The 13,325-nt window shown below is 37.7% G+C and overlaps 1 pseudogene; it reads left to right on the top strand.

Annotated features, from left to right (window-relative positions):
• The first annotated feature begins 9,016 nt into the window (after positions 1–9,016).
• LOC106972633 (dipeptidyl peptidase 1-like) lies at positions 9,017–12,875 on the top strand (annotated as a pseudogene).
• The last annotated feature ends 450 nt before the right edge of the window (positions 12,876–13,325 follow it).

Consider the following 13,325-nt stretch of genomic DNA (forward strand, 5'->3'; position numbering starts at 1 on the left):
GTGTTGAGGTGGAACAAGACAAGTTCAAGGTTTAAGGAAGTGGTAGTCAGGGATGGCAGAAATGAAGGTTTGGGTTTGGGAGTAATCTTTCAGCATTTTTGAGAAGCTCTTTCCATTTCCTTGAGCACAAGAAGACCGAGACAAGAAAACATATGGTGAGTGACAGAAAGTAGTAGGTTATCTTCTCTTTGTTGGCACTTTACTGTGCGCTAGATTTTTGTCTTTCTTCTCTAGTGAGATTCATAGAAGATCTATTTGTTATCTCATTGTTTTTGGTCTTTTTCTTCCTGCTGAGAATTTGGGTGTGTCATGTCTTAAGTTTTCATGTATGTATTTTTAATTTTAAAAGTAGGCAGTGGTAAGGTTGGCTACAGGTCTTGAGGTAGTTATATAGATTATTTCACTATGGTGTATATTTCTGATATATATGTATCTATATAAATATATATATAATATATGTAAACACACACATATAAAATATATGTAAATACACATATAAAATATATGTAAAACACAGTATAGCACACAACAATGAACAGAATCCTTCCTATCTATTAATTTAGGTAGAGCTCAATTTTAAGCCTGCCACAAAGTTTTCTTTATCTAGAAGTTGTCTCGTTTATCTATAACTCAGCTGGCAATCCAAGGCAGTTTACAATATAATCTGTTTAAATATTAGGAGTGATATATATATATATATATATGTGTATATATATATATGTATATATACATATATATAAATTTTTAATGTTTATTTTTTGAGAGAAAGAGAGACAGAGTGTGAGTGGGAGAGGCGCAGAGAGAGAGGGAGACACAGAATCCGAAGCAGGCTCCAGGCTCCGAGCTGTCAGCACAGAGCCTGACATGGGGCTCAAACTCAGAACTGTGAGATCATGACCTGAGCTGAATTTGGACGCTTAACCAACTGAGCCACCCAGTCTCACCTAAAAGTAATATGAATAATAATAGGCCTCACGTACTGAGTATTCATATATGCCAGGCACAGTGGCAGGCAAACCCAGATATAAAATCCCAGTAGAGGGGTACCTGGGTGAATTATTTGGTTGAGTGTCCAACTCTCGATTTCAACTTAGGTCATGATCTCTCGGTTCATGGGCTCAAGCCCCACATTGGGCTCTGCACAGACAGCATGGACCCTGCTTGATATTCTTTCTCCCTCTCTCTCTGCCCCTGCCCAACTTGCACTCTCTGTCTCTCTCTCAAAATAAATATGTAAACATTTAAAATCCTAGTAGAAAGAACAATGTATTTGAGGCCACTGTATCCCCATTATATAATGGTGTCTACATAATAAGAACATAAAACAAAATGATCAGATTATTGGTTGAATTTGTAGATACTTTCAAGTTTCCCATCTTTAACTTAGATCAAGAATTTTAGAAATATTATATAATTAGCTGTCTGACGTGTTTGAAGATGCATATAATATTTGATTTTACTTATTAGATACACAGAACTTTAGTATGATTAAGATGAAGTGTATTCTTGTCATAGAATATTAGTAATTGATAAGATTTATTGATTATTTATTATATGCCAGATGCTGTTGTAATAATTTTAAAGGAATAGTTTTTTTAATCTTCAAGATAAGTATCCTTATTACCATAGTTACAGAGGAAGAATCCCCCCAGTGCTATGCAGCCTGTCAACAAAAATAACAACATTTTGATTTTGTGCTTGTATAATTCATTTATTTTTTTTCCAATGTATAGTATTTGCTGTTTTGTTTTGATAATGTAATGTATGTCAGACTGTACTTTTACAAAAAACGAAAGGAAACTATGTGGGAAAAAATATATTCTCGATAGTGTATGATACCTTTGTGAGGACAGCCGTTGATTGAAAAGCTGTATCCATTTAACCTCTGATAGGGTGGCTAGTCTGGAATAAAAGGATACTCAAGTTCTACAGATACCTGCAATTGATCGGTGGCCTCATTCGCATTCAGATAAGTAGCGCAAAAACACAGTTCCCAGAAAAATCACGAAATAATCCAAATGCCAGTATGGTAAATTTTATAAAAATGAAATAATCATTACATCCGATCCAAGAATGAAAGAAAGCTTACTCATGGATGAGATTTTATGTTAAGCTCCAGTACAAATCTGTTGATCCAGAATATTAACACCTGCTTCTGCTTATTGAAAAACCCTCTTCCTCTTCTAATCATTTCCTCATTTGTATAGTGGTTAATCAGATATGAGAAAGTCAAGATACCTAGGATTTTGGAGTATATTCAAATATACTGATAACTCCAGGCATATCTATGTCTCTTAGCTTCAAAATAAATTATTAGTTAATGATCACCATATCTTGGAGCTGGGATCAAAATATTATTCTCACTTTGTAGGTTGCTATAGGCACAGACCAGATAAGTGCCTTATCAAAGATTGTTGGCAAGCCAAGGGGCAGATAGGGAATTAGATTGTCAAACTCTGGATGCTTCATCTTGGGTTCAGTGCAGACCCTGTGGGCAACTGAGGAAGCAAAGTTGTAGCTGAGAATCAGTGCTACCTGGGTCTGCTTGTGGCTCTCACTGCGAATTTCCATGTGTTTGGGTGGAGTTAAGAACCCAGGAGCCCATAAAGTAACCTTCAGATAATAACACAACAATCTATGTTTTTCAAGTTCATATATTACTTTGAGTTGGCAGCCTGAACTCCCAAGTTCACTGCCGAGGGCCAGTACTGTGCTGAGAATTACCATGAAAATATTCATCATACCAGAAAATAGATAAAGAAAATAAAACAACCGTTTTCTTTCCCATTAAACTTGTAACTCTGTTTACTATAGAAAAGTGCAATGCTTAGTAAAAAAAAGTCTATGATTCTGCTGTATATTCTTGCAAAACGAAACTGTATTAGGTACACAAAAGGTATTAATCAGCTGAGTGAAATTCTACAAAACTGGCCAGACAGAGTGATATAAAATGAAAGATTAGAGGCTCACTTACAGTTCCAACATATTTATGGTTTTATACTGAAAACAACAAGCACTACTGAATAGGTCGGCTTATTGAAAACTCAGCTTCTGGAGTTTCACAGTTTTGGAAGAAAGTTATTAAAACATAAATTGCCTGGTATTTTCTTGACATAGACAAAATGGAAAATTTGATTTATGAAGATTGTCAGTTGCAATAAAGCAGATCAGAACATGGTCATTTTACCTAATAAGTGATGTGATGTTATAATTCTTATCACAATTTCAAACATTACCAAAACATACAGAAAGAAGCTTCAAAACCAGAAAGAAGACACTAGAGCTAACCTAAATAAACTCACCCAAAAGGAAGAAAGTGAGAGGTTATTAAAAACGCAATTTGTTTTTCATTTACTAGAGAAAATTCAGAAAATTTTGAGGAAAATAAAAACTTACATATCTTAAACCAGAGTAAGCATTTGTTGTATTTTCTTCAATATTTTTCTATTTGCACACATTATTAAAACAAAATCATTCAGCACGCCCATTTTGTAGTTATTTCATATATTAATATATTGTAATGATTTCCTAATTTTTCACTATTTTTTTAACGTATGGTTTAAAAAACTTAGATCTTAGCCCATCACTTATGCTACCATAATCCATTTAACTAGTTTTGTATATCTGGTCATTTGGATGTTTTCATTTTTTACCTATTATAAATAGTGCCATGATAAACATGTGTATACTGATATTTTGTATATTTATTTGATTATTTTCTTAGGAAGCATTTTTTAAAGTGACTGTTATTGATTTCTGAACTTTTGAGTAATCCTTTAAACTTTTGATGAATACTTTGAGAATCTGATATTTAAATTGTTCATATTCAAAAGTAAAATTGACATATATTTGAATTGTTGAATATCTGATAATAAGATGTTTATTTAATCTTCAAAGAGAAGAAATATTTTATGTATTTATATATTGGTTTATAATTTTTACCACCTAAAACTCTATAGATGTTGTCCCATTATTTCCTGGTATTTGATATGGAGAAGTCTGAGGTTAGTCTGAATTTTTTTGTTTGGAGGCAAACTTTTCTGTCTAGTCAAGAACTAAGTTTATGTTATTTTCTTCACCCTTGAAATTATAAATTTCAACAGAATCACTTCAGGTTTTCATCCTTGTTAATGTTGCCTATAGTCACTAAGACTTTTCATCTGTAGACTCAAGACTTTCTTTTATTTGGGAATACACAGTCCTATTATAACCCAGATTTATTGTTTTAGTTAAAAGGGTTCCTTTCTCATGGACACAAATTATGTTGCACACCATTTTTCCATCAACTGCATCTACTTTTTCTTCTCTCGTGATTTTAATCTCCCTTCATTTCTCATATTTTAGAGGCAGCTGTTCAAATTTGTTCTACACATTACTATTCACTTTTCAGTGGTGTTGGCTTTGTTCTTTAGTGAATATAATATTGAGTGATTCTAATCTCATGAAGATATTAATTTTGCCATTTTGCTTTTAATTTTTCCTTTTCATTTCAACTTACCTCCTAGCCAGATTCCCTTTCACGCCAGTATGTTGTCTTCTCCTCTCAAAGGTTTATCCTTTCAATTTCTTTGTGAACAGACAACACCGTTTCTAAAATTGTATGCCTTGTAGTGTCCTTTAAAAGAATCCATTCATGGAGCCATGTTCTTTTATGTTACAGAAAAATGTTCTAATCTCCACCCTTCCTGGGCATTTTAAATTCATTCCCTGAACAGGCAGTTAATCCAGCCTAGTTGTGCCTGGGAAGCAGGGATGTTATGTCAGTTAGAATTGCTTTAGTCTGAAGTAGGAGAAAGAGCCATAGTGGCTTAATCAGATGGAATCTTTTATTGTCACATGACCAGAAGTCTAGAGCTAGGAAGTCCAGAGCCAACCCAGTGGGTCAAGGAAGTGTCTGAGAACCAAGGCCTCTCCTGAACAATGCCATTTATTCTTATGGTTGCAAAGTGGCTGTACCAAATCTAGGCATGTATGTATGTATATATATCATATACACCCATTACCAATATATTAAAATACATAATGGGTATATAATATATATTTCATGGTTTTATATATGCATATACACATACAATATGTATATGTATCTATAATGGGTATCTCGAAGAGGAAAAGATGGGTGTCCAATTTTTTTATTGTTGTTAGAAAAATAGTATGTTTGTGAAAGCTCCACTCAGGACACTTCTGTTTCTGTTTCATTGCTAAGAACTGTGTCTCTGGTCACATGGTCACCAGTAGTTGCAATGGAGTTTGAGGACAGAAGTATGTTTAGCTGGTACAAACCATCACATTTTATTCTTAAAAAAATTTTTTAGGGGCACCTGGGTGGCTCAGTCGGTTAAGCGTCCGACTTCGGATCAGGTCATGATCTCGAGGTCCATGAGTTCAAGCCCCGCGTCGGGCTCTGTGCTGACAGCTCAGAGCCTGGAGCCTGCTTCAGATTCTGTGTCTCCCTCTCTCTCTCTCTCTCTGACTCTCCCCTGTTCATGCTCTGTCTCTCTCTGTCTCAAAAATAAACATTAAAAAAATTAAAAATAAAAAAAAATTTAATGTTTATTTATTTTTGAGAGAGAAAGAAAAACAGAAAATCTTTAGTGGGTTCCATGCTGTCAGAGCAAACCCCAACATGGGGCTCCAACCCACAAGCTGTGAGATCATGACCTGAGCCAAAGTTGGATGCTCAACTGACTGGGCCACCCAGACACCCGAAAACCATCATTTTTAAAAAAACAGGGATAAAAACCAGTACTCACAGGTGTAAAAGGTCTTTGCTGTTTTGTATTAGTGGTAATACATGTTAAAAGAGAGCTACAGGGGCACCTGGGTGCCTCGGTCGGTTAAGCCTCCAACTTCGGGTCAGGTCATGATCTCTTAGTTCTTGGGTTCAAGCACGGCATCGGGCTCTGTGCTGGAGCCTGGAGCCCGTTTCAGATTCTGTGTCTCCCGCTCTCTCTGCCCCACCCTGCTCATGCTGTGTCTCTTTCTCAAAAATAAACATTAAAAAAATTAAAGAGAGCTACAAATGAGGGACTGTCCCTGGCCACATGAGAAAACAAGTCCCAATGAAGACGGGCAAACTTAGAACTTCTTCTCTAAAGCAAAGGACATGACCCTGGATGGTGATTCTTGTCGCAGCATCTTAAGACTTACTACTAGAAGAAATTATTTCCAGATTTTGCAAGTAGGATGTTAGTTTTTGGTTAGTGTGTTTTTTCTTCACAAATGTTTGGATTAGTGGTCTCTGAAGTTAAAAAAAAAAATCCCTGAGTAGATGTGAAAGTAATATTAGTTGATTAACTTCTGTGTGGGAAGTACTAAGATATATACAAAGGTGAAATCGATTGATAATGCCTTTTTTTAAATTAGCAAGTAGAACATGTGATTTAGGAACGTAAATAATTCTAGACTAAAACTCTCCGAGGGCATTGCATATGGCTTGGCCAAAGTTTTTCTCCTGAATTTGTTTATTGCCTCACTGATAGAAGTAAATAGTCGATAAGAGTTTGCTAAATTAGCAATACGGAATCACCTACTATAGATAAATTCAGTTATAAGATATGTATATTGTGCTCTGGATCACAGAATGGAAACAGATCTCAGACCAGGTGGATTTGGTGACCTTGAGCTGGGCCCTCCAAGGCGAGTAGGACTTGTACAGAAGGGAAGACACTAAATGACAAGAAAACAGAGAGAACTGAGGACTAGCATGAACAGGCATGGTGATCAGTGAAGGAAGCAACGCGAACATACAGAAGGCAGATCCCATCCACATCCTAGGTGTTCTTGACCTGGTCTTTATTCTTTGGACAATATGCAGGTTTTGAAGTACTGAGAGAACGTAACAGGGATATGTAGGTCGAAGTGGAGAAGGAAACACTGGGGACAAGAAAATGAATCAGGATTTTCTAGCTGGTCTCAATGACTCCAGGAGTGAGGGTTCACATAGGGTGATAAGATTATATATTAAGAAAATTTAAATGAGGAAATTTAATTTAAAATAAATAAAATAAAATTTAGTTGGGAAAACTGTAATCCTTATAACACTCTCTTCATTTTCTAGGCATAGTTTGCTGTCATTCAGCCATATATTTATTTGTATGTAAAACAATGGAATAAGCACTATGAACAGCAAACCAAACTGTTCTCCCCAACCACCTGGTACTTCTTCTTCCCAAATGGTTTCTGTGGCAACCATTTCCTTACTTCCTTTTTCCATGGTTCTCCTGCATTTATGTGCATGTCTCAAAAAGCCTGTTTTTTTCTGGTTTGTTTTTTAGTAGTTTTTAACTTTCTAGAAAGGTATTATGTATGTATTATTTTGGGACTGATGTCTCTCACTTAATTATTTTACTAAGACCTTTGAAATACATTGAAATGCAATTTCCTTTTGCATTTTTAATTTTTTTTCTTTTAGTTGTGATGAACTTGATAATGACCCATTGGTATTTTAATTCATTCATTCATTTGCCAAGTTTAGTTTGTTGCCACTAGGACAAATTCATGAGAAGGCTGAGTCCACACTTAGTTTCATCTGTCATAGCCATACAAGAGTTAAAACTGTTAAATTCAACCTTAACTTAATTGAAATGGCTTTGCTATCATCCAGTAAATATCAGTTATAAAATATAAACATAGCTTTTTTGGCTATGCACGGTAGGACATTGCTTCAGATGCACCATAATGAGATAATTTTAGCAAAATATCATACATTTCATGAATTTGTAGTTATCATCCCTCTAATCTGAATATGCATTAAATATGTGCTAAAGTAGTAAATATTAGATGTGCCAGTTACAGATACATATAAAGATGATAACTCTGGGTGATGCTTAATCTCTCAGATCAAGCAAAGCTGAGTAGAGAAATTTTGTCATATTTGACTATTCAAACATTTTTTTGATATTACCCTAGAAAAAAGTTCTGAACCACATGGATTTTTTTTTTAGTTATTCACCGTCTCTGGGAAAAATTTGGGACTTGATTAAACAGAAAAAAATGTAATTGCCTAATTTCACAAGAATGTACACAATTTGACATGCATTTTTCTGAATCTAAGTCACATCAGAAGGATATTTTTCCAGATATGTGTGTCTTTTCTGGATTATGACTTTCCCTGCTACCTAATAATATTCCGGAATTAGGGGGACCAGCTTATCCCAGTTTGCCTGGGCTTTCCAGTTTTAACACTGAAAGTCCTGCCTCCCAGTAAGGGCCATGCCCATAAATGCTTTGTCAGGCACCTAGAGTCATGAAGAGTTAGGTCACGTCATGAATCACTAACACACACTCTTCCAGTGATGGATTTCAGATATATTAGATTCTCATTTACATTTTAATACAACATTTGTACTATTTCAAGTTAATATTTTGTAGTATGTATGAAAACCCTAAAATATAAATATTTAAAAGCTATTCTTTTAACTAATTTGAATTATAGAATATTTATAAATTCATTCTATTTCTTTTAAGTGTATATAGTCATTTGAACTGGAATTTCTCATTATACTTTAATGAAGAAATGAGAACGATCTGTAACTAGTATTTAAGTTGTTTGTATGCATTGCATGAAAATAATTTGTTTTAGCAATACTTAGATTTAAAGAGCTTCCTGTTCTAATTTTCTTTCTCTAAAAAGGCTTAGGAAAACTTATTCTGAGAGGAAATAGAGTGTCGTACCTTCAAGCATGTCTTCTGAAATCAAAACCTGGGAGCAAAAAGCCTGACTCTTCCATATACTAAACTATGCGATTTGGGCAAGTTGCTTAAGCTTATGAAGACAGTGTCTTTATCTTCACATGGTCTAATAATTAGTGCCATTTAGGCTCTCCAGCCACTGTTCTTTGGCTACTGCCCTTTCCTTTTCCTCCCCTGGGTCCCTAGCCCTGCTGACTGCTCACAGCCCTCCTGTGGCTGCTGTGTGTTGTCAGCACCCCACACTGTGACACACGTCCCCGTTGCACTTGCCCTGGGCTGCTGGGTCCCTGGGTCTTCTAGGCGGGCCCTATTAGTTCCCAACATGATGTCAATTACATGGTTATGGGACTACCAGAAAAAAAAGAAAGTAGTGGCACACCTTGAGAAGTTAGATACAGGATGGGCTAATTTGGGCAATCCTTGCCATTTCACCATGATTTTCAATCAAGGCTTTGAGATTGTGTTGAATGACTACAAGTGGTTTGCCTTTTTTAAGTACAAAGAAGAGGGCAGCAAGGTAACCAGTAGTCGTAGACTCTGGGTCTGGAGTTCTTTCTTGTCCAGCAAGATAGTGGATGCAGAATTGACATGTGAGAGAGCGTAATGTCTGGGAGGAGACAAGAGCCCCAAGTAAGGGACCTTGCTCCATTTTTATTAGGATCAGAAGGTTTACAAGAGTGATGAGTGTGAGGAAAAGGGGGTTTTGAAGATATGCAGTGTTAGGGGTTTGGGTCAATACCAAACAAAGTCCTGGTGCCTGGCAGATGGTTGTTTAAGGCAGGCATGAGGCGCCAGGTCTGTTTACCTTATCTTGCCTAGGGGACAAGAAAGACAGAGCGTGCTACCTCAGGGTCAACAAGGCACCTTTCTTTTGCTAATTAGCTCTGTTCTGGGCAACTTGGCCCTGCTGTGGTCTATAGCCCTGTTCACCTGTTTACCTATTTTGGTCCTTCCTTCCTTTGAAAGCAGCTTTCTGCTATTGTACTAAGTTGGGGGGCGTTTCCGCCCTGAATACTTAATCTTGTCTACCTAATTTTGGATGCTTTCATCCTGAGGCTTCCTGTTCCTATATGCCTTGTTAACCCATGGGTGCGAGCTCAGGGAATTCCTTAGCTTATCCTCCACAACGAGTTGCCACCGCAGAGACCATGCCTGGATGGGTGCATGATGTGCCAAGCTGGAAGTAGGCTCATTTCCTCGGAACTAAAGTGGGAACTACCTCTGAGAAGGTGAACATGAACACAGCACACCCTGAGAGTCTCCAGGGAAACTACTCTAATTCTAATACCCTCTACAAATATAACCATGGTTTTGTGAAAGTGATCCATGCCGTTCAGAAGTCTTAAAAAAATTTTTTTTAATGTTTATTTATTTTTTTGAGACAGAGAGAGACAGATCCTGAGTGGGGAGGGGCAGAAAGAGAGGGAGACATAGGATCTGGGCTTCAGGCTCTTAGCTGTCAGCACAGAGCCTGACTCATGGGCTCGAACCCACAAACCATGAGATCATGACCTGCGTCAAAGTTGGGCGCTTAACCGACTGAGCCACCTAGGTGCCCCCAGAAGTCTTGGACGGCAACCACATACATGGGACATGAGATGCTTACCCTAGGAGAGAGGATTAGGAGAGGCAGTAGCCACAGCTGGAGAATCCCACCACTGACTGTTGAAATACACGAAATGGTTTTACATTTGCCAGCGTCTTGGGACTGGAGAAATGTTTGTGGTACCAATTTTGTTCCTCCTGTTCGAAGCCAAGCATCTTGTGGAAGCTGCTACTCATTTGCTTCCGTGGGTATGCTGGAAGCAAGGATCCATACACTAACCAACAATACTCAGACCCCAATCTTGAGTCCCCAGAGGTTGTCTCTTGCAGCCAGCACGCTCAAGGCTGTGAAGGTGGGCCGTACCTCATCACAGGAAAATATGCCCACGATTTTGGGCTGATAGAAGAACCATGCTTCCCTTACACAGGCACTGATTCTCCATGCAAACCGAAGGAGGACTTGCTGCCATTACTCCTCCTCCGAGTACCACTATGTGGCAGGCTTCTATGGTGGCCCCATGGCAGTTGCTTTTGAAATCTATGATCTCTTCCTCCACTGGCACAGGGGGATCTATCTACTACTACACTGGTCTGAGAGACCCTTTTTTTGTTTTGTTTTTTGACAGACCCTTTCAACCCCTTTGAGCTGACTAATCATGCTGTTTTGCCCGTGGGCCACGGCACTGACAGCCTCGGGGGTGGATTGCTGGATTGTTAAAAATAGCTGGGGCACTAGCGGGAGCGAAGATGGTTACTTCGGGATCCGCAGAGGAACCGATGAGGGTGCAATTGAAAGCACAGCGGTGGCAGCCACCCCGGTTCCCAAATTGGAGGGTGCACATCCCGGCATCTCATCCCGACTGCCATCAATCACGAAAGGGCAGACTGGAGACTTTCACAGCAGCAATTTCAGAACATTACAAATAGATTCCTATGAAGATTTCTGCCTTCAGCGTTAAAACTGCCTTCGATTTGGGTACACCTCCCCCTTGACCACCGGCCTGCTTTCCAGCTATGCAGTGCCAAAATGCGGGATTTTGTTAGTCATTTGTAATTCGCACGTGCTATAGTTTTAAAAGCCTTTTTGAGAACACAGCCTTATTTTTACGTTGTGAAAAATCACAAGAAAATACGCAAGGTCTGTTAAATGTTTAAAAAGTTAAAAGATTTTTAAAATATTTTATTTCCTTGGAGACCGAGAGAGAGCATGAGTGGGGGAGGGACAGAGAGAGAGGCAGAGAGAGAATCCCAAGCAGGCTCTGCACTGTCAGCATGGAGGCTGATGTGAAGCCCAACCTCATGAGCAGTGAGATCATGACCCGAGCTGAAATCAAGAGTCATGTTTAACGGACTGAGCCACCCAGTTTCAAAGGTTTTCTGTAAAAAAAAAAAAAATAATAATAATGAATACCATTTGGACACTTTTTTATAAAGACTAAATGAAATAATGTAAGGTAGTCATGTATAGTGTCTCATACTTTGAAGTTTTAAGATTTTTGCTAAAGTAGCTATAAGGTAAGTTGAGCCCGGATTTGTGCTCTGGCAACATCTGTTCTATTTATTTATTTTTTTTCTGTAATGGGAATCAAGATTTTAAAATTAATTTTTGGTGTGTGTGTCTGCATACTTGATGGCCTCATCACTGGGGAACTCCAAAACATATTTGATGAAGGAATTCTAACATCTCTGGCCAATTGCCCTTTTAATTGAGTACCCAGGTAGCAATAGGACAGCTAACCTGAGGTAGATTATTTCTCCTATAACTCATTGTCCTCGGTCAGATTATTCTCAGGGGATGGGGCTAGAGTGAGTAAATTGACTATGTTTGCTCATGTTCATTCTCTTATTGTAGATATGTCTTCCTGAAGTAAATGTTGAGTTTTTAATTGGTTTCAGAATGATTTAATCAGTGTTTATGCTCTGGTCATAAAGAACACTCTGTGATAGGCTTGCCATCTGTTCAAGATAAAAATGAAATCCCTTTTGAAGAAGTGGGCAGTTGATAGAAAGATTTTAATGAATGTTTAATGTTATTGTATCTATGTGAGGGGCTTATGGTGACAGTAACATAAATGTGTAAGCCTAAGGGCTCAATCTTAGTGTTTCAGCTTCTATTAAGTCTCTGTTGGAGAATTCTATTTTGAATCTCTGAAGTTGTATACCGAAGTGATAGAGGGTAGATTTAATGCAGTAAAATGTTTGCTCCAGTCAAATTCTGGTTTGAATCTGCTCACTCCTGCCTGGTCACTGCCTTCCAGTAGAATGAGTCTGTTCATTCCGACCGAATGGTTTTCTCCTTCAGGAACCCATCTTTCTTTAAAATGTATGGATTTTAGGAAATACTTTCATCTGCTTGGAATCTAAACCATGTTTAGATCTTACTACTCTAATGTACAGTAGGTTTTTGTTGTTGTTGCCGATATACATCCTAACAATATTTCTTTCATGTTTGAATGACCTTGCTTCCCCTTCCAGGTATTTTGTTTCTAAAACACGGACCCATTATAGTATCGTGCACATCTTCTCAGATCCTTGGTGTCTCTTCAAATTGAAGCACACAGTCCTAGCAAACTCAGTAAGAGGTCTAGCCAGGGAACAATTTTCTCATTTAAGTTTGTCACTGCATATCGTTTAGTTTCCACTTGGATTTGTGATTGAAGTTGCTACAAGGGTATTGTAAAAGAAAAAGGAAGAGGAAAGCTTTTCCCAAAATGTGATATCATGAAGTATATAAACTTGACCTGCAATGTGAAAATTTAGTGTATTTTCTTCCATATAAAATGCTATTTGGCACAGTATATGGTTCCCAGTGTCATATTGCTATAGAATAGTTGCCTCTTTGCCAGAAGCTATCTGTCAGTGTTCTCAATATCTGCAGGTGGTAAGTATGCTTCAGAATTCAGAGAAGGAGAACGGTGTGCTCGCAGGGATTTGTGAAAGTGCTTGACAAAAAATATGACCTTATTTTGGACTACTTGTGCATAATCAAGACATTTGCTAGATTTCTTGCTGCCAGGGACAGTTTAATCCATCCTAATTAGTGATGGTGGTTATCATTACAATTTAGACAGCAAAAATTTTCTGGC

This window comes from Acinonyx jubatus, chromosome B1 (genome assembly GCF_027475565.1).
Source record: "Acinonyx jubatus isolate Ajub_Pintada_27869175 chromosome B1, VMU_Ajub_asm_v1.0, whole genome shotgun sequence".
Lineage (NCBI taxonomy): Eukaryota > Metazoa > Chordata > Mammalia > Carnivora > Felidae > Acinonyx > Acinonyx jubatus.